This window comes from Notamacropus eugenii, chromosome 5 (assembly GCF_028372415.1).
Source record: "Notamacropus eugenii isolate mMacEug1 chromosome 5, mMacEug1.pri_v2, whole genome shotgun sequence".
Classification (NCBI taxonomy): Eukaryota; Metazoa; Chordata; class Mammalia; order Diprotodontia; family Macropodidae; genus Notamacropus; species Notamacropus eugenii.
In genome coordinates, this window is record NC_092876.1 from 38,882,431 (window position 1) to 38,904,640 (window position 22,210).

At 41.4% G+C, this 22,210-nt stretch overlaps 1 protein-coding gene across 4 annotated transcripts in view; it reads left to right on the forward strand.

The window, feature by feature from the left end:
• Nucleotides 1–22,210, forward strand: part of PRDM16 (PR/SET domain 16) — a 635,076-nt gene that overhangs the window by 136,499 nt on the left and 476,367 nt on the right. The window contains exon 1 of one of the 4 annotated variants that reach the window (XM_072608628.1): nucleotides 667–21,622. The exons of the other annotated variants lie outside the window; for them this stretch is intronic. The gene's annotated coding sequence lies outside the window, so the exon portion shown is untranslated. Of the gene's footprint in view, nucleotides 1–666; nucleotides 21,623–22,210 lie in introns of those variants that run through there. 4 annotated transcript variants of the gene reach the window in all.

A 22,210-nucleotide genomic window follows, 5' to 3' on the forward strand; every position in this document is an offset into this window, starting at 1 on the left:
CATTTCTCCAGGGAGGGTGTCAGGAGATGTCCTGTTTGCCTTTATATAGACAAGTCTCCCTGGACAAATACCTCAGTCCCCGAAAGGAATGATCCATCGAGATGGGGTGGTCTGGAGACCATGGAGAGACTATTATATGTTTACCAACACAAATGTGAGTTATTCACTAAGACCCAACTCCAAGGTCTTAGTGAAGGATCATATATATCACCACATCCACAGGACACCTAACTTTACACCCAAGAAAAGAAAAGCAAAAAGAATTTTCAAAAGCTAGTAGGGTCCCACTGTTCAAAGTAATCTTGACCTCATTAATCTAATAGAACAATCTGCATCTCGGCCTGGAATTTTCAAAAACCAAAGATTAAACTTGAAGAGATTAGACAACTTTTTTAAAAATTTCTTTTTTCCTCCCCCTATCCTCCACTGCACCCCCTTCCATGATATTAGCTGTTTAAAAATGACAAAAATGTCCTTAAGCCTCTCTGAAGGCAGGGCAAGCAAACAGACAGTCTTTTGTTTGGCAATGGGGCTTGGCCACCAGAGACTCTGCTCAGCACCCAGAAACCCAACTCTCCAAACGCTAGCTAAGCAAATCACGATGAGGCATTGGTGGGGGGGGGGGGGTTAAAAGTCAAGATTTCTGGGGCAGCAGGCAAACATCTGGCCACCCACAAGGTGTCCTGAAATCAGAAGTTACCTATTCTCTTGGTGGGAGACAAGACAATTCTAGGAGAGCCTAGGTCTATTGTGGGGTGGTGTTTCCATGAAATGGAATTTCCCATCCCTTTCTTCCCTTGTATTGTCTAATTTTCCAGACAGTAAATGGGAGGCAGGTGGAAGTGGATTTAATTTCCTTAGGCCTCAGTGTCCCCATCTGTAAAATAAGAGCATTGATGGTCTAATGGGTAGGGTCCTCGTCTTGGAGTTAGGACGACCTGGAGTCAAATCCTTCCACAGCCTCTTATTAACTGTATGATGTTGAACAAGTAATTTTAACTTTACTGTGCCTCAGTTTCTTCATCTGTAAAATGTGGGAGTTGGGCTTTATAACCTCCAAGGTCCCTTCTAGTCTACATCTAGAAACCTAGAATGTGTGAACTATCCAACAGTTCTAAATCAACGATGACTTTCTTGCTTCCTGGAGGCTTTGAGGTAGGTAGCTTTTAGTTCTAAGTACAATTCAATTTTATTCAATAAACACTGATTACACAGCTAATATGTGTAGTGGGGATACAAGAACAAGACAGTTCCTACCCTCAAGGAGTTTATAGTCTAATTGGAGGATGTAACAAAATAGAAGTTACATAAACTAAAGAATGAGAAGGAACATGAAGAGGAGGGGCCCAGTCAAGGTATTCTGGAAGGAGGCTGAAGCTACCCTGGGCTTGGGAGGAATGTAGAGATCTGAGGAGGTCAAAGTGAGGATGGAGTCCACAACAGGAGGAACGTTGGGAGAAGGCAGTGGAGATGCAAGAAGTGGTGGTAAGAACTCAGAAAAGCTGCCTTTCCCTCCCTCAGCTGTCTAAATTCTTCCCATGTTCTACACCTGGAGAGAGGGCTTTCCAGTGCCTCTGCATTTTCTCAAGAAACAAAAGCTAAAACCCTGCTTTTCTTATCTTAGAAAAAAAATGATGATGTTTTAAATACACATCCAGTGAAGACCTTTTCCCTATCATGTTCAAAAGGTGTTTGGGTAGTTAAGTGTCTGAGGGCAGTTATAGAACAAGGCCTGAAGTAGACCACTGGGCTATTAGTTTTCCGTTGGTCCAGGTTTCGTCCTGGAAACTTGGCTGATCTCTGTTCACTTGTATTGGGATTCCTTTCCCATAGTAGGTCTCCAGGATGACCCCAGCTCCCTTCTACCAGCCATTGTGGCCCACAGGTGACATGACAGCTGTGAGATCCTGTAACCTGAACTGATTTGATGCAATGGGCCATGGGGGATAGGAATAGCCATGAAAGGGTCTTGTCAGCCCCATTTCCTAGTTTTCTCATTGTAGGGATGGAGCACACCCACCTGGGTGCTTATGCATAATTATAGGGTCATATTACCCAAGAGGAACAGGTATTTTCATTGTTTGGACAAAACACCCATCCAAAAAGCCAAGGCCTTCTAAGTCCACTATAGGACTTCTGTTTTCCATTATCACTGTTTCTTCCATGTTATTTTTCCCTCGGACCTTTCCAAGAGAGCTTGTCCCTTCTCCCCTCGCCCCCTGCCAGGGACCTGGGGCCAGGGAGCTTGGGTGATGCTTGCCATCCGCTGGCACCATAATTCAGAACCTTTTTCCTCTTCATTTTTTTTTCCACTGTCTGAGACTCAAAGACCAGGTGTGCCAGGATTGTTTTGTTTCCATTGTCCTGAAGTCATAATATCCTTGGATTCTGGGGGAGGCCAGATGGAGGGGAGGGGGTGATTTCTCAGCAAACAACAGGGAAACAGCCCTGGGAAGAGAACATTCTTGGTTTGCCTGACGAGCTGAGAGTTTAGTTTAAGGGAGACCCTCAGTCAATGGTACTGGTTTTTAACTAAGAATTGTAATTCATGTAGGGGAATTGGGCTTTGTCCCTGGACACCAGTGGGGACAAGTAACATTCCTTCCTACTGCTATCTGGGAGCTTCTATAAGTCTTCACTTCAGTGTAGAACAATTATCCTTGGACTCCACTGTCTGCAATAGATGTGAGACAAAATGTCAGACAAATGAAAACATTACTAATTATGAATCTAGTTCAAGTAAGCAATTAAGCAATTTTTAAAAAGAGGGTCGTTGATGGTTTAATTTCTCTCTTTCAACCCAATTCCTATGTTTTCTCAACCATTGATCCTAGAACTGGAAGCACTACCTAGAACCTACTATGTACCAGGCACTGTGCTGCACACTTTTACAAATACTATCTCATTTCATCTTCTGAACAATTTTGGAAGGTAGGTGCTATTATTATCCCCATTTTACAGATATGGAAACTTCCTTTTCCAGCTCATTTTACAAATGAAGAAACTGAAGCAAATAGGGTTAAGTGACTTGCCCAGGGTCACACAGTAAGTAAGTGCTGTACTCAAGATTTGAACTCTGGTCTTCCCAACTCCAGGTTCTATCCACTGTGTCACCTAGTTATCTCAATCTCACCTCTTCTTTTGGCAGATAAGGAAACTGAGGTTCAGAAAGGAGACATGTCTTTCTTGAGGTAGGCAACATCAGAGGCAGAATTTGAAAGAGAAGAGAGTTGCTTCCCTCCCATTAATAAGTAAGATAATGTTGGTGTTTATCAACAGTATCGTCATCGTTAAATAATAGTGATAAAACAGCTGACATTTATGTAGCACTTCAAAGTTTGTATTATGTTATATTATCTCATTTGAGCCCCACAACAACTTTGTGAGCTAGATGCTAATATTATACCATTTTTCAGATGAGGAAACGGAAAACCAGAGAGGTAAACTATTAACACGCTCTCGATCTCCTCAATCTCTCTTATATTATTTGTGATCCTTCACCTCTACTCCATTCCCTCCTTTTGAATATTAGCTTCTTGAGGGTGGGAACTGTCTCATTTTTAGTCAGCACCTGATGAGGTTGGCCCTTATGTTTACGAAATGTACTGTAATGGAAAAGAATTGGCTTCAAAATCCAGGGCAGAGAAGTCCCTTTGCTCAGGTCCCTGTGGGGATTTGGTATTTTTCTTTTCTTATTCAGATTTCAATGGCCAAGAGGAAGATGGAGCTGCTCACCCCAGTTGCTGAGTATCTGCAAATGTGTTTGCTTACTGGTGATTAGCTGGGGAGCCCCCTCCTTCCAGATTTCTATGCTCTGAGTAAACACACACCTCGTACTGCAGGTGACCTGGTAGGATTTTATACACTCGCACACACCCAAACACACCCTTTTTTGGTTGAAAACTTTCCATCTTCATTCCTCCCCAGATTCTAGGGAAGTATGCTTGTTAGCAGGCAGCTCAGTTGATACCCCCAAATCTTGGACTTAGCCTGTTTTCATGTCCTGTTTCCACTAGTCTCCCAGCTTGAGCCCAAAATCCTATGCTAAAATGGGGTACTTGTTTGCATTTTCACTTTGGAAGCCAACACCACTAAAGTCTGGGCATCAAGAATTTTGGGGTCCAAGAATCAGAGCTGAAAGGGACCTTAGAGGTGGCCAAGGATGCTCCCCTCACTTTTCAGACAAGGACTGAGGCTCAATTCAGTGAGGGGACTTATTCAGGGTCACAGGTCTTCCTGGATCCAAGACCAGAATTCTAGACATTGTAACATGACATGTCTCTAGTCAGTGGTGATGATGATCTTGATCATTCAATGCAGGAATCTGGTGCTTTTAGATAGCATTTGAATTGCTTAGTGAATTAAAATAACCAACATTTATAAAGCCCATTTGGTTTTGTATCTGTCCCATAGTGTCCAGCCCATAGTAGGTAGTTGTGGAATGAATGAATGAATAGTGCTTTAAAAAGTGCAAGGTACACAACAGATGTTGCTATCTTAGCTTCATAGTAACAGTCTGAGAGAGGTATGATAGCATTATGTCCATTTTATTTTTTTCATTATCCCCATTTTATAGAGAAGGAAACTGAGCCTTAGTGGAGTTAGTGAGGTGACTCACCCAAAGTCTACCAAGGATGGGATTCAAATCCCAACCATCCTGACTCCAAGCCTTACCCCCTATGCCATACTTCATAGCCCTGCAGAGTTCTTCCCATTTCCAAGGAATCAGGGATGAAATCTCTCTCTCCAAACTGAGACACACTCACTCTCCTTTACCTAGTCAGGTCAGACAAACCAAACAAAAATACCAACAGAGGGGGTTTTGCAACCTGCCAGAAAGGGGCCACATTAACCCTGTTCTCTTACTTTCCCACTTCTACCCTCTTTGACCTTCCCAAGGGCCCAGGCCAGACAACCAGCAAGCATGTGAGGTGGGTCATATGGAACAGATTTAGATAGAAGCCCCTATCATCCTGGGAGAGGAATGCAAAGTCCCCCTCATTCCTCTCACAAAGCCGCATCATGTGTGTGAGATAAACGCTGGGGACAGAAAGGGGGGCCACCAGACAGGTTGGGAGGGACAACACCCTTGCTATCTCCAACCACAGAGCCCCTGAACAGGGATCTGCCACTTCTCAGCATCCCTACCACGTGCCTTAGGTCAGCCCTGCTAGCTAATAATCAAAATTGCACCTTTCCCTGGGTCCCAGAATTTTTTTTTGAGTAATCACAGAGGATGCTGTTTTTGGGGGGGAGCTAATGGTCATAAGTCACTTTCAAGTTCACAAAGCACTTCCCATACATTCTCTCTAGGCTGACAGGACAAGCACTCTTGGTGTTAAACCCATTTAACAGATTGAAGATCTAAAACTAGAAAGAACCTCAGGCTGAACCCTCTGATTTGACCAATAAGAACAGTGATGCTTGGAGAGATTATATCTTGCCATAGTCACACAGCACATTATCAGAGCTGGAATTCAAACTCAGGTTGTCCTGGTTACAAATCTACTTACCATGTCATTGGCTGGTGTCCCATTAGTTTGCTTTCTATAAAGCCCTGTACTAAGTTCATTTGGGCACATTAAAAACAAAAATTAAAAGGACCTGAAGAGAATGTACAGTGTAGTTGGAGAGATTTGAACAGACACACAGGCATTAACACATGGAATGGGAGAATATTTACAAAACACCTTGTAAACACATGTGGATTAAGCATAGTAAATCCTAAAAGGGAAAGGATTGGGGCAAGTAGAGAAAATGCCTGTGTAAAAAGAGATTAATGGAAGCATCTGTTCATACAAGTCTTCCCACGATTCTCTTAATTCTGCCTATTTGTTGTTTCTTTGTTGACAATAATATTCCAGTCTTTTCAGAGACCACAGTTTGTTCAGCAATTCCTCAATCTATGGGCATCTGTTCAATTTCCAGCTTTTGTCTTTGTTTTCTTTTGCTGTTGGGCTCTGTCCAGAAAGACCAGGCTTTCCTGTTTCGATTTGTCTTAGGGAGGAATCAAGCCCTCACTTAGCCCTAACTTGAGTCCTAAAGTGAATGCAAGGAAAAACGTCTCGAGGAGGTGTGGTTATAGTGGATGAAAGACTAGATCTGGAGTTAAAAAGAACCGGGTTCAAAATTCCTCTTGGGACACTAGCTGTATAACCCTGGGCAAGTCGCTTAATTTCTGTCTACCTCGGTTTCTTCATCTGGAAAATAGGTATAAAATAGCACCTATCTCCCAGGATTGTTGTGAAGATAAAAGTGAGATAATATTTGTAAAACATTTTGTAAAGCCTCAAAGTGCTATATAAATTTCTCTATCTGTTATTATTTGCTGCATATAAGATTTTTAAAAACCAATCGACAATTATTTCTTAAATATTTATTTTGTGCCAGGGTGTACAGAGAAAAGGAAAAGAATACAATTTCTGCCCTCAAGGAACTTATATTCTATCAGACAGACTATAGGTATACTATTTAGGTATGGAAACTACTACTACTACTACTGCTGCTGCTACTACTGCTGCTACTACTAGAAGCAAACATTTATTTAGCACTTACTGTATGCCAAACAAAAAGAGTGAATGAATAAATGAATGAAATGAAATTTCTTGTGTACTTACTATATACCAAGAAGATATGCCTGCACAGTCAGAATTGGTGACAGCCAAAAGACATATTGACCTTTGTCATGGAAAAGATACGCCCTCCTTTCAGTCTCTGTCTGGAACTTCTTCCATGGGCCACTCTTGATTTTCAGTGATACTCATAACCAGTTTGTCATCTTCTGGGAAAGAAAAGAGAAAAAACTAATGAAAAACCCACCATCTGCATTTTTCTGTGTTTCCTAGAGTGTGCTCCTACTCTCGTCCTTATAGACATCCCCTGACTTAGGATGAAAGAAGCCTTCATTCCCCAGACCTTTGAAGGAGCTAGGGGGAAAGCATGGAATTATATTCTTCCTAATCAATTAGTATTTATTAAATGCCTACTGTGTGCCAGGAACTGTGCACAGTAATGAAAATGTAAATGATTAATGAAATTAATTAATTAATGAAAATGATTAGATGAGATTTTGTAGAATAATGCAAAGGCTAGTTATAAGTTCAACAATATCGACAATTTGGTTTTCCTCTTCCCCTAATCCATCTTCTGGAGAACTAAAATTTAGTTATATCCAGGAGCCATTTATTTAAGGAAATACTACAGTGTGCATTGAGACTAGAAGTCTTAAAGGCATATCACTTGCATGCATGCATATATATAGTTCACCTTACATAGCACTTTAAGGTATGCAAAGTACGTGACATCCATTATCTCATTTGAGTCTCGCAATGACCCTGTGACACAGATACAACAGATACCCTAATTTTCTCCCCATTTTACAAATGAGGAAACTGAGGCTCTGAAGTTAAATGATTAACCCAGACACACACAGTTAGGAAAACATTTGGAGCAGGATTCTAACTCACATCTCTCCTGCCTCCAACTCCTGAACACTTCTCATCATCCCATGCTACTTTTCTATTGAACTTTACAGTTTACAAAGTGTTTTATGGGCATGCTTTCATTTTGGCTACACAATGGTGGGAATCTGTACTTGGACTCATGATTTCATTTTATTTTCATCTTGTCTCTTCCTAGATAGGATTTTCCTTTCTGCCAAGGAGATGTTCAACTCTGACCTTTATTATGAGGTCAGATGGTCTAAATTCTCTCTTGTGCTAGTAGGTATCTGAGAGAGGATTTGAACTCGGGTCTTTGGCCGCCAGTTTCAGTATTTTTTTGATCACTGTTCACTCAAAGAAAGTAACAAATTTCTCAAGTGTATTTTTTTTTTTTAGCTGAGAAGGAGAAAGGAGTATAGTGATGGATTTAAGTTGGAAGGGATCTTAGCGATTATCTACCTTAACCCTCTCATTTTTTAAGGAGGAGGCAACGGAAGTCCAGGTAACACAGGTAGAATTCAGCAGAGGCCAGGAGTACAGTTTCTCTTTCTCTGTTCTCTTCATGGGCACAGGATGTCTTGGAAAGCACTTGGGAGGTTTGATGCATTTTCACTTAGGAGCATAATCCTTAGAGCTGGAAGGAACCTTAGACACCATCTAGACTAATTCCCTTATTTTACAGATAAGGAAACTGAGGCCCACAAAAAAGTGGCTTCCTCAGTGTTATAGAGTTACTAAGTGTTACAGGCATGTGTAACCCGAAGCCAGACACTCTGCCTCCCTAACGCAGTATTCTTTTCCACTGACTGGCAAAGTTTCTTAGAAGGATCAGAGCCTCCTTCGTCTTTTTTCCCCCTACCCATAAAAACACAAATTATCATTATAATAAAAAGTTATAGACTAATGCAGTCCAAGGAACACCTACCCTGCGAGGTGAAGGTGGGGGATGTGAAGAGCTTTTGTAATCACTGCCAGTGTTTTACACTAGATAATATTTAAAATCTCTTTCAGCTACAATCACATCTTCCAGAGTGAGGGGGCCATGAACTTTCATCAGGCTCATTCCATTAGAATGGGAGCTCCTCAAGCACAGGGACTTGCATTTTGTTTTAGTATCGATCAGCACTGGGCACCTTGCCTGGCACATAGGACACCTGATTCTTTTAGCAGTCAACCAACAAGCATTTACTAAGTACTTACGAGGTGAGATATACCATGATAATTTCAAAGGACAATAATGGTACTGCCTTCATCCAAAGAGAAAAGCAGAATAACCAAGATGCAGAGAGATATAGAAGGAGAGATAGCTGGATGGATGGACAATAGATGGAGAGGTGGATAGAGATAGAGAAGGATGGAGAGAGGGAAGAGATAGAGAGATGGAGTGACACAGAAACAGAGAAAGGTAAGATAGAGAAAAGAAGAGATGGGAAGACATTAGAGAAGGAGAGAGAGAGAGACAGACAGACAGACAGAGAGAGAAAGAGACAAAGAGAGACAGAGAGAGAGACAGAGAGAGAGACAGAGAGACAAAGACAGGGAGAGACAGAGATTTTGCCGATGAGGGTATCCAAGCCCCCAGAGGGGACAAAGCTTCATATTTTCAGCTGAAAAGGTACAAGAGCCTTCCGACGCTACTCATTCTTCATTCCTTTCGTTTGGTGCCAGGTTCCTCCTGCTGCTTTTGCCTTAGGATTGCACAACTCTGACCTCTAACATCTGTGCTGTGCCTTTAATTCTGACTGCTAGACAAATATGTCAACTCCCACTTACTTTAGCTAACAGACACTATGAATCTCTCTGCGCAAATGGACAGGGAGCTACTGAGTTTTGACAAAGTCATTAGCCTGAGCAGTACCTTTTTTTCTTTTTCTTTTTAAGTTGCACCATTATAAAATATTCTCTGGAAGGTGTCATGTTGTATTTTTATTTTTTTCTTCAATTGGACTCCAGCAGCCCTCCAAGTGGCTTTCCTATGGCCTTGGTGACTCTCTAAAGCTGTTACATGGACCCATATATCTTTGTTTAGGGACCCTGGTTTTTATTAAATGCAATTGCTTCCTTATCTAGCCTTAAATCAAGACTGACTTCAAAACAAGGACAGCCTCAATTTAATTTAATTATGCTCCACTGTGGCTCGCTCCGTCAGAGATAACGGCTCAAATTGGGAAGCACCATAGACAGGATCAGAGATTTGAGACCTTACAAAGGCCCTTCCAAAGTCCCGAGCAGGGTGGAGGTGAGGGGGGTGAGGTCAAGGAAAAAAGGCGGGACATCGGAGGCATCCCAGGAGGGTTCCCATTTTCCCTGTCTCTGGATCAAGGTCAAAGAACTCTCTATTTGCTATCCATTTCCCTTTTAGGCCTCTGTAGGCGCTGGGTGGGTGCCTAAGCTTTCCCCATCGATCTGTTTATTTTTCATTTGCCATTAAGACTACACTCCCTACCCATAGGAGGGGGCTATTCATTAAGGTCCACTTGCATTATGAGGGTAATATATTTGTAGAAAATCTAGTGCAAGGAATCAGTCAGACAACTCAGCTACGTAGAGAAACAGGGATACATTTGTCTATTGGTGATTTCTATACCTTGGGTGAGGGGAGAAAGAGATTCTTAAAAGGTGCAGATGTTAAGATCTGCACCCCACCTTTGAGGCTTTAGCCAAGTAGGCCCTGCATCACCTCCGTAAAAATGTACTTGACCATGAACAAAAGAAAAACCCAAGCCAGACGGAGATGGTAAGGCCCAAATGAGGGAGTTTAAGCTCAGGCCTTTTCTCTGAATATTTATCCTCTTTCTCTCCCCTGGCCCACCCCACCCATGGAAAGTCTGCGACAAAGGCCCCATTCCCTTCACATGTTTTATTAAACACCACTGATGGTGAGAGCGAAAAGAAGAAATCCGTCCTGGATGTCTCCGCTTGCTGGGACGTCTGAGTAAAAACATGAAGACGGATTCCAATGATTTGTTAAATAATAGAAAGTGTTTTCCATTTTCTGATTTCCAGTTCTTGCTAAAACCATCTTCTAGCTGCCGCTTCTCATTCCTTAATATTTAGACTTATGGGCCAATTTGAGAGTATTTTCTCTTTCTTCCATGATTAATGTTTCTATGACGCCATGTCATCGCCAGTCACCTACCTGCCTTGTCAGTTTGGCATCAATCTCAGCTGGGCTGGGCGGTAATTTATGACTGGCTCCCATAATTTGCAAACCTAATGTCGAGGAGAGTATGAGGATCTGAGATTTGAATGCTTTCTTCTGATTTAGTAAGTCTCTCCCCATTAGCAAAACAAATGGCACTGCGATCCGACATCATCTCCAAGGCTCAATAAATATTTTATCAGCCATAATGGAAATTGTCAAATTGTCTAATTGTACAATACGTTATCAGCCAGATATCAAAGCAGAATTGTGCGGCCTCTGCCCTGGTCACGGGGTGGTCGGGGGCGGGTTTTGTCCCTGGGAGAAGAAGTCAGAAAGTGCAGAGTTGATGACAAAATCATGTAAATAATACCCTCGAAAAATAGTCACTCAGAAGATGATGAATTTTGCAGGAATAAATAGCCAGATGCCAGGGTGCTTTGTCATTCTTGGTTTGTAGATGCATTTTCAAGCCTTTGTGTTTATTTGTGTGCTCGCACATGCACAGTGTTCATTTATATATGTGTGTGTCCACGTGTGTACACACACACGTGGACACATTCCTGCGTGTCTGAGTACACATGTATGTAAGGGAGAACAGGAATGGATTAGTTCCTAATATTTTGACACTGAAGGGTCAGATTCTTTCCTTGAGTCAATTTCACAGGATATATGGATTCCAAGCAGAAGACCAAATGGACCTTTGGTCTTCCATGGAAACATATGCCAGTATATTGAAGAGGGCATTGTTTTTCTGGCCCTTAGTGTCAATGAATGAATGAATGAGTCGGTAAAGGTCTATTAAGTGACTGCTGTATGCCAGATACTGTGCTAAGTGCTGTCAGGTACCAAAAAAAAAAAAAAAAAAGGTAGAAGACAGTCCCTGCTCTCAATCTAACAAACCCAAAGGTGTAAGGCTATGTCTAGGGTGAGAGGGATGAGTGATATTTCCCACCTCAAGCCACCTATTTTTAAAACATCCAGAAACATAGCCTCCATGGGCCACCCAGAGGTTGTACCATCTTCTGGGATGGAAGGTGATTGGAAGAATGTCACTGGGACAGAAAAAGTGGAGGCTCTGATGGCTAGAATGATGACCTCTTCATGGTGGTTATGTCCTGAGGGAGGACCCTTTGATTTCTAGTATAAATATTATTCGCTTTGAATCTCTTGCTTAGCTGGAAGTGGGAACAGCTGTGAGCATACTTAATGCACTTCAAATGAGGAGGGCCAGGTGGCTAATAGGTGTGACCTTTTCAGTCATTTGTCTATATGTATTTCTCAGGGACATACTGAAGTATATCCACCATATAGAGGTTCATCAGTTTGTAGCTGGGACTTCCGAGACCATCTTATCCAACCCTCCTCATTTTACAGATGAGGACACTAAGGCCCCAAAAAGTCATGTGAACTTCCCAGTTACACATATAGAAACATAAAATCATAGCTCTAGAGATGGAAGGGACTTCAGGGGTCATCTAAGTCCACCCCTTCATTTTACATATGAAGCAACTGAGGCACAAGGAGGTGAGATGACTTGCCCAAAGTCATACGACTAGTATGCAGTCAAGCCAGGAGCATGGGCCCTTAAGTTCAGCTCCTTCTTCAGGGTTCCTTTTAACCTTTGTAGAGTTATTCTCTAACTGTACTTTTATAGAAGACATGATTTGATTTATCACTGGGCAAGTCAAATAGACTTGATAAACTCATAGAATTAAAGGAAGACTCAGATATGTGGAAGAATTAATGTGAAACCAAATAAAGATCTTCTATCCTTTAAAAAAACACCTTGGGCCTCCCTGGACCTCAATTACTTCATCTGTAAAAGGGAGTTGGACCAGACCTCTAAGGTCCTTCCCAGTTCTAAATCTTTAACTGTAGAATATTCTTTCCACTGTTATCACATTGACTTTGTCTTCCAATTTTCTATAATCCAGCAACATTGACCTATTTATCATTTTTCTAACATGACTCTTCATCTCCCACCTGCGGGCCTTTACATGGCTGTCCTCCATGCCTGGAATACTATCTTTACTCACCTCTGCTTTCTAACTTCCCTGAGTTTCTTTAAACTTCAGCTCAGATTCCACTTTCTACAGGAGACCTTTTCTGGTTCCCCCCTCTCCTTACTTTATCTCCCTCAGCTCCTAACATCTACCCTTTCAGACTGTTTGTGATTTGCTGCAGTCATGTCTGACTTTCCATGACCCCATTTGGGAGTTTTCTTGGCAAAGATACTGGAGTGGTTTGCTATTTTCTTCTTAAGCTCATTTTATAGATGAGCAAACTGAGGCAAACAGGGTTAATTGACTTGCCCAGGGTCACACAGGTAGTAAGAGTCTGTAGTTGGATTTGAACTCGGATCTACTGCACCACTTAGCTGCACGTGAGCTTTGCCTAGGACCCTCATTGGGTAGCATATATGCTAGAAACCAACCCAGACAGGAAGGATGCACCTTGGTGCCCTTGGATCCATGTATCAGAACAGATTGGAGATGGAAGGTCCCTTAGGGACCATCGAGTTCATTGTGATGTGAAGAAAAGATCACTAGAATTAAGTCAGGGGTCTGGGTTTGGGCAAGACCCTTACCCAAGCTTCCTATTTCATTGTGTGAAAGAATTGGATAAGATGTCCTCCTGGATCTCTGATCCACCTTCACCCCCATTTTATAGACATAAAGTAGAGAGACTGAAAGAATGAGTAAATGAAGAGATAAATGAAAAAGACATGAATAAAAAGGTTAAACATCTACTACGTGCCACACTTACTATGTGCCAAGGCTTGAGAATATGATAAGAAAGCATAGACAGCCCCTGCCCTCAAGGACCTTCCATTCTAATGAATGAGACAATACATCTAACGCATGCAAGGCAGATGTAAAGGACCCCTTGTAATCCTGCTACAAGGCAATTGATGGACAGTGAAATTACACAGAATCTAGAGTCACAGGACTTGAAGAGGTACAGGTTAAATGGTGCCTCAGAGGAAAGCACTTGATCAAAGTTCTACCAAGGTCCATATGCCGTGAGATCCTCCCACCTGGAGGAACCCCTCTCCAGACGCACTACTACTTCTCTTTCTTCATCCTAAAGGAGGCTGCAAGTCTGTCAGCATCATTTTCCTGTTAGGGAATCCTAAACATTTTTGTTGTGGGTATTGTCAACTTCACGCTGATCTCATTAGATCACATGGGTCCTGGAAACACATACAGATATGCCCACTAGAAAGCCCAAGTGAGATATTTATGGTTTTCTGTCATTTGAAAGGAAACATGAGGATGGAAGATGTAGGGTCTCAATGGGGGTGTGGAGAGAAGCCTTCTGTTAGTGAGTACCCTACCAGAGGGCATGTTTAGTGCAAAAGTGAATCAGTCTTGTCTTCTATAACGCAATTTCTGTATTATGATAACATAATAATATTAACTATAAATAATGCATCCCTTCCCAGCTCTGTTATTCTCTGTTCTGACTTTCTATGATTCTGTGACCCTTGAGTGCTAATGATAAGGCATAGAGGTCATGGAGTTCCATTTTCTTTCTTTTTTTAAAAAAATGAATTTTTATTTATTTTGTTAAACATTTCCCAATTACGTTTTAATCTTCTTCTAGTTTAACTTGGGAGTTGTATGTTCTAAAAATTAGATCTAGACCAACCCCTCCAAAGATCCAAAGAATTTGAATAATTTCTATAAGGACTAAGTCTGAGTTTCCAAATTTGAACCCAGGTTTTTGGTTTTTTCTCCAGAGTGTTATTTTCTAAGGAGAGGAAATTATACCCCTTCCCCAGATTCACATATCTGTATCTCTATATAGAAGATATAAAGTCTCTGTATCTAACAGGTTAGGAAATAGGGCTTCATGCTCTAGGTATGCTTACTTATGTTTATATTTGGAAATAATTATGTTATATTTTAAAATATTTATACATTCAACAATGAAAAGGACAGATACCTCATGATTTGCTACTGCTTGTTTTTAGGAAGGTCAGCAATTTAGCCATTCATCCTGATCCCCGCAATCCAAGTCTCTTGTATATAGGCATTTGGCAGGAAGCACCCCGGATAAATTCAACATCCCTTTCTTTGGCTTGGTTTTCCTGGTTACCATATAGGCACTACTAAGTGTAATGTTGAAATTTTCATGCACAGACTTAGGGGATTTGAAATAAAAGTATAAATTACAAATCGGACAATGGCCCACAAAACCACAGCTCTCAAAATTCTAGCCTTCCTTGACATGGGATGGCGGAGAGGCTTTTCAGTTTATTGTATCTGAATGGACTGTCTTCCGAAAGCTGAAATCCCAGGATCAGGAAAGCCCGGCCCCCTGGATCCTGGGAGTTTCAGGTGGTTAGCTAAGAGGCTCATGTTTGCAGTAATCACTGATGTCTGTGATGTCACTGGCTCTGAAACATTAGAAATGAAAAGTAAAAAAAAGTGGAAATTGATTTTAACAATTCTTTTTTTCTGGGGTGGGGGAGAGGAAATCCCTGGAGGGTTTAAACACAGGGGCTAGGCATAGATCCTTAAATGAAACCCTGTTCCCTTCTAGTAACAACCCCTGGCATTTATATTGCCCTTCAAAGTTGGCAGAGGACTTGATATACATTATCTCGTTTGACTTTTGCCATGACCCTGGGGCCTATTATTACTCCTGTTTTCCAAATACAGAAACTAAGACTCAGAAACATTTAATGATTGCCTGTAGTCAAAGGACCATCAGGCAACCAGCGTTTATTAAGTACCTACTATGTGCCAAGCACTGTGATAAACGATGATGATACAAAGAAAGGCAAAAAATCTCTGTTCTTGAGGAGCTCACAGTTTAAGGAGGGAGATAGCATGCAAATAGCTGTGCCCGAATAAGATTTTATCTGTATATGTGTGTCTACATACATATATGCCTATTCACACAAATATATAAATTTATATTAATGTTTGTTTATGTATATATGTCTAGGGAAGCTAGGTGGCACAGTGGATTGAAGTGAGAGGCCTGGAGTCAGGAAGAGCTAAGTTCAAATCTGGCTTCAGACCCTAGCTGGGTAACCCTGGACAAATCATTTAACCCTGTTTGCCTCAGTTTCCTCATCTATAAAGTGAGCTGGAGAAGGAAATAGCAAAGCACTCCAGTGTTTTTACCAAGAAAATCCCAGATGGGGTCATGAAGGGTTGGACATGACTGAAAACAACCAAGCAGCAACAACAAATATACATGCGTGTGTGTACATATATACATACACACATATATAAGTTTATGTATATACACATACATACATATGTATGTATACACATATAAATAAGAATTATATAATACAATATTATATATGCATCTAGACATACAAGATTATATACACACACGAGGGTTAAAAGATGGATGGAAGGCCATTTGGTGCAACACTCCTCTCCCATTTTACAGATGAAAAAATTAAGTTGAACTGACTTCCCTGGGTCACCTCGGGAATTGGCATCAAGGGCAAAATTTGAACTCAGTTCCTCTGATTGTGCTTTCTCCTATGGCATGGTGATTGGGAATAGTAATGGGGGGAAAGGGGATGAGGGTTTGAAGGGGTGAGCCCAGGCCTAAAGAACCATCGCAAAATCTAGAAAAGTTTGTTTGTGTTATTCCGGCCAGCTTGTTAGAAACAAGTGTCAGAAGTGACTTATTAGCTTCATACTGGAGATTTGCAGTTGGTAGTCGCCTGGACGTCAGCTTGTTGTGAAGAAGAAAGGCATTTATACCAAGCTAGGTCTTTTCTTTCCCACTCCCCCCAAGCCTTGCCTCCCTCCCTCCTCCCGAGACTCCCTCCCTTTCTTTCCCCACAAGATTTTTATCTATTAACAACACTCGGTCTTAAACCCCCCCCCACACAGTGTTGTTAGGAAGTGTTGAGTGTCTGGACCAACAATAGCCCAGTCCTAGACAAGTTACTCCCTCCTCTCTCTTATAGAAAGGAGAGGTAGACTACACAGACAGTGAGGTCATTTTTATCCACTCTGGTTTCCTGATAACCTAATTAAGAAAGTGCAATTTATCTAGCTTGGTTCCATTTAATTATCTAATTTGTCTGACTTGAGTGGGGACTCGCTATGTCCTCCTGATACCTGGGAGTTCTCTCACCCTCAGGACTGGTTCCTGCTCACACACCCTCCAGGTGAGGTTCATTCTTTTGACCTATAGATGCAGAGATAGATCAATCTAGACGGTGTGGGAGTAGCCTTATTGAATTCCTATATTTCATCATCTCCAGGATTTAGAGTCAGAGCTGGAGTGCCCTGTGAGTAATCAGAAACCAAACTTTATTAATAATAATGAAGGTTAAAGAATAGGATGCCACTTAGCATAATTTCTACCTTCCATTCAGCTCCCCTCTCCCTACATTCACCCAGATTATCCATTTTGCAGATAATGACCATTTTGCAATTCTGGTTTGTCTGACAAAATAATTTCCCTTACCCTCTGTGGGGAATGCCAAAAGATAAAGGTAAAAAAAAAAAAACAATAACTTGGACTTACTATGTGCAATGAGAGTCCTCTTTCTAACCAATACCCAGCTGGAACACGTTACGGGGTATGTTTTAGTGAGAATCTCTTCTGAGTTTGTGCTAGACTAGATGGTTTGTGAGGTCCCTTCCAACTTTAAAATTCTGTGTGTGCTAGATAGATAGTTGGCAGATGCATTTAGGATGAACTGAGTTCTAGTTTCGCCTCCAATACCTAAGGCTGTGTGGCTCTGGGCAAGTCGCATAAAGTCTCAACTTTCTATGACTACGAAGTATAGAGAGAGCAGTTTCTGATTCACTTTGATCAGTCAGGATTTCCTGACTTGGAGTTTCCTGCAACAATGAAATCACAGGTTTTTCTGGGGGAAAAAAATCAATATAAACAAGAAGAACCAGCAAATATATCATTGAAAGCATTTGAAAGCAAAACATAAGTGATTTTAAGGTGTTTGACTCCTGGCTATGATTCTGGTCTCAACTCACCATCACTGTAGCATGAATAGTATACACAGGATAAAGGTTTAGAGCTAGAAGGGATAGTAGAAGCCATTGACCTCAACCCTCCTCCCCAACATACACCATTTGACAGATGAGGAAACTGAAGTCCAGAGAAAGCCAATGACACACTTGAGGTTACAAAGATAATGAGTCCGATACCAGGAATTCAAACTCAGCTCATAGGGATAGACACTAACCAATTTCATTAGTACTTGCAGAGCGCCTTCCTTCCTTGGGCCAGGGAACTCCCTCTCCCAAAGAAGACTGGCCCAGTCTTTCCAACACTTAATTTTAGAGAGTTGCCTAGAGCATCAATGAAGAGGTTAAGTGGCTTGCTTTGGGTCACACCCTCTGTTTGTGTCTGAAGCAAGACTTTCATGCTGGATGTAGAGTAAGGAAGACCTGAGTTCCAATCCAGACTCAGAGGCTTTCTAATTATGTGACCCCAGTGAAGTCATTTAACCTCTGTCTGCCTCAGTTGCCTATAAAATGGGGATGGTGATAGCATCCATCTCCTAGGATTATTGTGAGGAAAACGAAGTAATATTTGCAAAGTACTTTGCAAACCTTAAATGACTATGTTGTTGTGGTTCAGTAATATTTGACTTTTCATGAGCCTATTTGGAGTTTTCTTGGCAGAAATACTGGAGTGGTTTGCTATTTCCTTCTCCAGGCTCATTTTACAAATGAGGAAACTGAGGCAAACAGATTTGTCCAGGGTCACACGGCTAGTAAGTGTTTGATTTGAACTCAAGTCCTTGTGATTTCAAGCCTGGGACTCTATCCACTGGGCTGCCTAGTTGCCCTTCTATGTAAAAACTAATTATCATTGTTTAATCATTATCATCTTCATCATCATTGTTATTAGCTGACTTCGGGGTCAGCTCCCAGTTATGCCACACTGCTTTCTTATATAATACATAGAGACTTTGTTGCAGTAGCTATTTCTTTTATCTCTGTCTTGAATAATGAGGGTCTGAGTATTCACAAATAGAAAGGAAATAACAATGCTACATTTTTTTCATAAAAATATTAGACCTAAACACTTGTTTTAGAAAGAGAGACATCCAGCAAGGAGTAGACTAAATCCACTCTGGCCCAGGTACCTTGCCCTCATAATGCTGGACAGTAGAATTTGATGCAATTGAGATTGACTAATATTTTATAGGGTCCCTATTGCTAGCAAGGCCCTGAGCTTGGAGTGAAAGAAGAAGCAATGACCTAGCTTCTACATTCAAAGAGGTTAGAGTCAAATGGGGACCATCCCAGAAGAAGGATTGCAACCCACTGAATAGAATGATAGATCTAAAATCAGTAAGGCCAAGGTTTAATTCCTACCTGCAACACTAAGGTACGTGACCACCGAAGCTTAATTTTCTCATCTGTAAAATGAGAATAAGAAGATCTGTAGCCTCTCCCCTCGAAGGGTTCTTGTGTGGTCAAAAAGAGATAATTTATATCATGTACTTTACAAAACCAAATGCCACCAAGATTATATCTAACAGCGTACAAACAGTTCAATGTTGTAGCCTCACACCTCTTTATTGAAAGGTTGGGGACGAGGATTGTATCTCATCAATTGTTTTCTGGGCTTCCCTGTCAGTTTGAATTTGAATAAAATAACATTATTTATGGATTATGACCAAAGAATGGAGGGAGGGAATTCAACCAGCAGCACATAGGTAAGAGAGCCTAGAAGCATGATTTGTCAGAGGTTATCTATCTCTCCCCATGACAGATAGAATTCTGGTCCATATTTCCTGGCCTCAAACAGAACTTCAAATGGTAGGCATGGGATGAGTAGGCATGTGTGACTTCAGTGAAGTAAATCTATCAATTTAAAAAATCTGGACATTCTCACTCTGCCACCACCACCCCCTCATCCTCTTGTGAAATCTCATTAGACCATAGTTGCCAAGACACACCCAATGCTTAGGTTCTGCCCTTATGTAAGACCTTTCTGCAGCCCAGTCTCAAAGTCCTGGAGCAGTCAGGCAGGAAGCAACATTGATCTCAGAAGTCCCCTAGTCCAATCTTCTCATTTTACAAAGGAGGAAACTGAGGCCCGGGGAGGTTTAGTTGACTTTGGATGATTAATCTAGAGCAGACAGGGACCTCAGAGACCATCTGGTTCAATCTTCTTATTTTACAGAGCAGGAAATTGAGGGACTTGCCCTGGGTGGGTAACCTATGTAGCAAATATCAGAAGATATTTGAACCCTAGTTCTCTGAGTGTGTCACCTACATCCTTATTATTATCTTTTCTATTGATTTTATATTTTTTTCTTTTGAAGGCAGTTTTAGTTTCAAAATTGTCATGGCAACTGATGAGTTAAAAGTCAATGATAGGACTTAGAATTTCCATCAAAGACACCAGAAAGAAAAATAGTCTGAGGATAAACTATTCCAAGCCCATAACTGGCTGGAACATCCTTCTCTTCTTTCACTTCAGTGATCTGTATTTGGAATAAAACCCAACAAATGGTGGAAATGCAGGAGGAAAGTGAGAGATCGAGCAGACTGTTGGACCAGTGAGCCTTTAAGGGAAGGAAAAAACCCATCTTCAGTGCAGTCTTCCATATCCCAAGGGTCAATTTCACTCTCTCTCTTTCTCATATCATTTCACCCAACTTGTCCTCCATGGATGCCTGTGCCAGCCCTTTACTAAGTAAGGCATGTGCTTTGCATCTTTGGCAGAGAGGGATCAGAGCAGCTTCATTTAACCATGACCCTACCCTGGGGTTATTTTCTTTGTTTGTGCTCTCTTGGAGAATGGAGCAGGTGGAAGAATACCAAAGAAGGACATGGTTCTGTCCCTCAGTTCTCCTCTCCCTCCTCCCAGAGGAGAGAGAGATGGGCCATTCTCGGGTATTTGGTAGGGTCTGCCCATCCAGCTCCCACGGCAAGATGAGTTTGGCGGTCCACCCACCTTCCAGAAACCTACTAGTCCAAGGAACAAGAACTGTTTGTTTTACTTCTAAAGCCAAAACTGTCTACAAAGATATCTGGACCCCACATCTCACCATCTCTTGGGCCAAGAAGCCTGGTCTTGAAACAACAAGGGAAAAAAAAGTACTTCTCTATAACAGTAATTATTTCCACACGTCCTGCTATTCTTTCTCACTTCTGGTTGTGTGAAAAGGTGGAGGAGATAGGGTTAGGGCACCTTGGATTGATGCCCACCAAATAATTTGGGTGTCACAAATCTGTAATGCCTTTTAAAAAGAATTTTAAGAGGAGAGAAGCTAGCCAGGATTTGCAAGCACAAGAGAGGATATAAAGTCTTTTCGTTCAAAAATTTTTCTTCCAATGATCTTGAGAAAATTAAAAAAATAAACATGCTATATAAACCTTAACTATTATTACTATTAATTTCTGTCATTATCGTTACAGTGGGAAAGGACCTCAAAAGTCTAACTCATTCATTTGACAGATGAGCAACTAAAATATAAACAAATTAAGTGACTTGCCCAAAATCATACAACTATTAAGAGGCAGACTCCAAATGCAGATATCTTTTCACAACCCGCTGTGACTTCAAGCTAAGCCAGAGCTCTGAGAACTCTGAGTCATTACAGTTCCTTCTTAGTCCAGACATGGAAATTTTGGTCTCTCTACACACCCATCCTGATAGGGACCAGGAGGATAAAGAGTTTTTGGAAGAATGCCCTATAGATACTCTCTGCTAGCTTCCATTGTTGCAAAAGACAAAACATTTAGAATACCTTGGAAGCCATCTCTGTATTACTCAACGCTTCTCAAAACAAGGCAAGAAAAGGCGACAGTGGAGAGAATACTGGGTCTGGAGTCAAAGAACTGCAGAGGCCTCTGAGCTAGGAAAACCTGGATTCGAGTCTTGCCTCTGAAACAAACTGGATGGTCCTCTAACCCGACTGTTTCAATATTTAGGAATCACAGGATTCTCCTGAAGCCAGACTTAAACAGATAGGTGGCACAGTGGATAGAGCATCAGGCTTACAACCAGGAAGACCTGAGTTTGAATCCAGTTCAGATACTTTCTAGCTGTGTGACCTTGGGTAAGTCACTTGACTTCTGTCTTTCCTCAATGTAAAATTGGGATACCAGCACCTACCTGGAGTAGTTGTAGTGAAAATCAAGTGAGGTAATATTTGCAAAGAGCTTAGCTCGCAGTAGGTACTATATACATGCATATTCCCTAGTCCTTCCATCTTTCCTCTCCCCTCCCCACTCCCAAACAGGGAATTTGAGTTTAAATGACTTTAAAACTAAGAATGCTGCCCTGGACCACATGTCACCTGAGCCGCCTGTACTTGGGAAATTACACAATTTTATGGCAAGTATGTTTGCAGTTAATGTCAGTGACTTGGTTACATGTGACTGTCAGAAAGTCATGCTCTGAAAAAAAAACATGCTGGAGACTTATCGGTGAGATCTCAGGGAAAACGAGTTAGAGCCTTGGCAGGCTGAAAACACAGAGGAAATCGAAACTGTCTCTCCGAATTGAAAGAGGGTTTTCTCTTTAACATCTTTGAAAGGCGAGACCATTATTTGTTATGGTTAAATCGACCACTCACCCATTGGTGCACATCATCTCCTACAAAGTTTATTGCTGGATTCCATTTCCCTGGAAATGGAGAAATGGA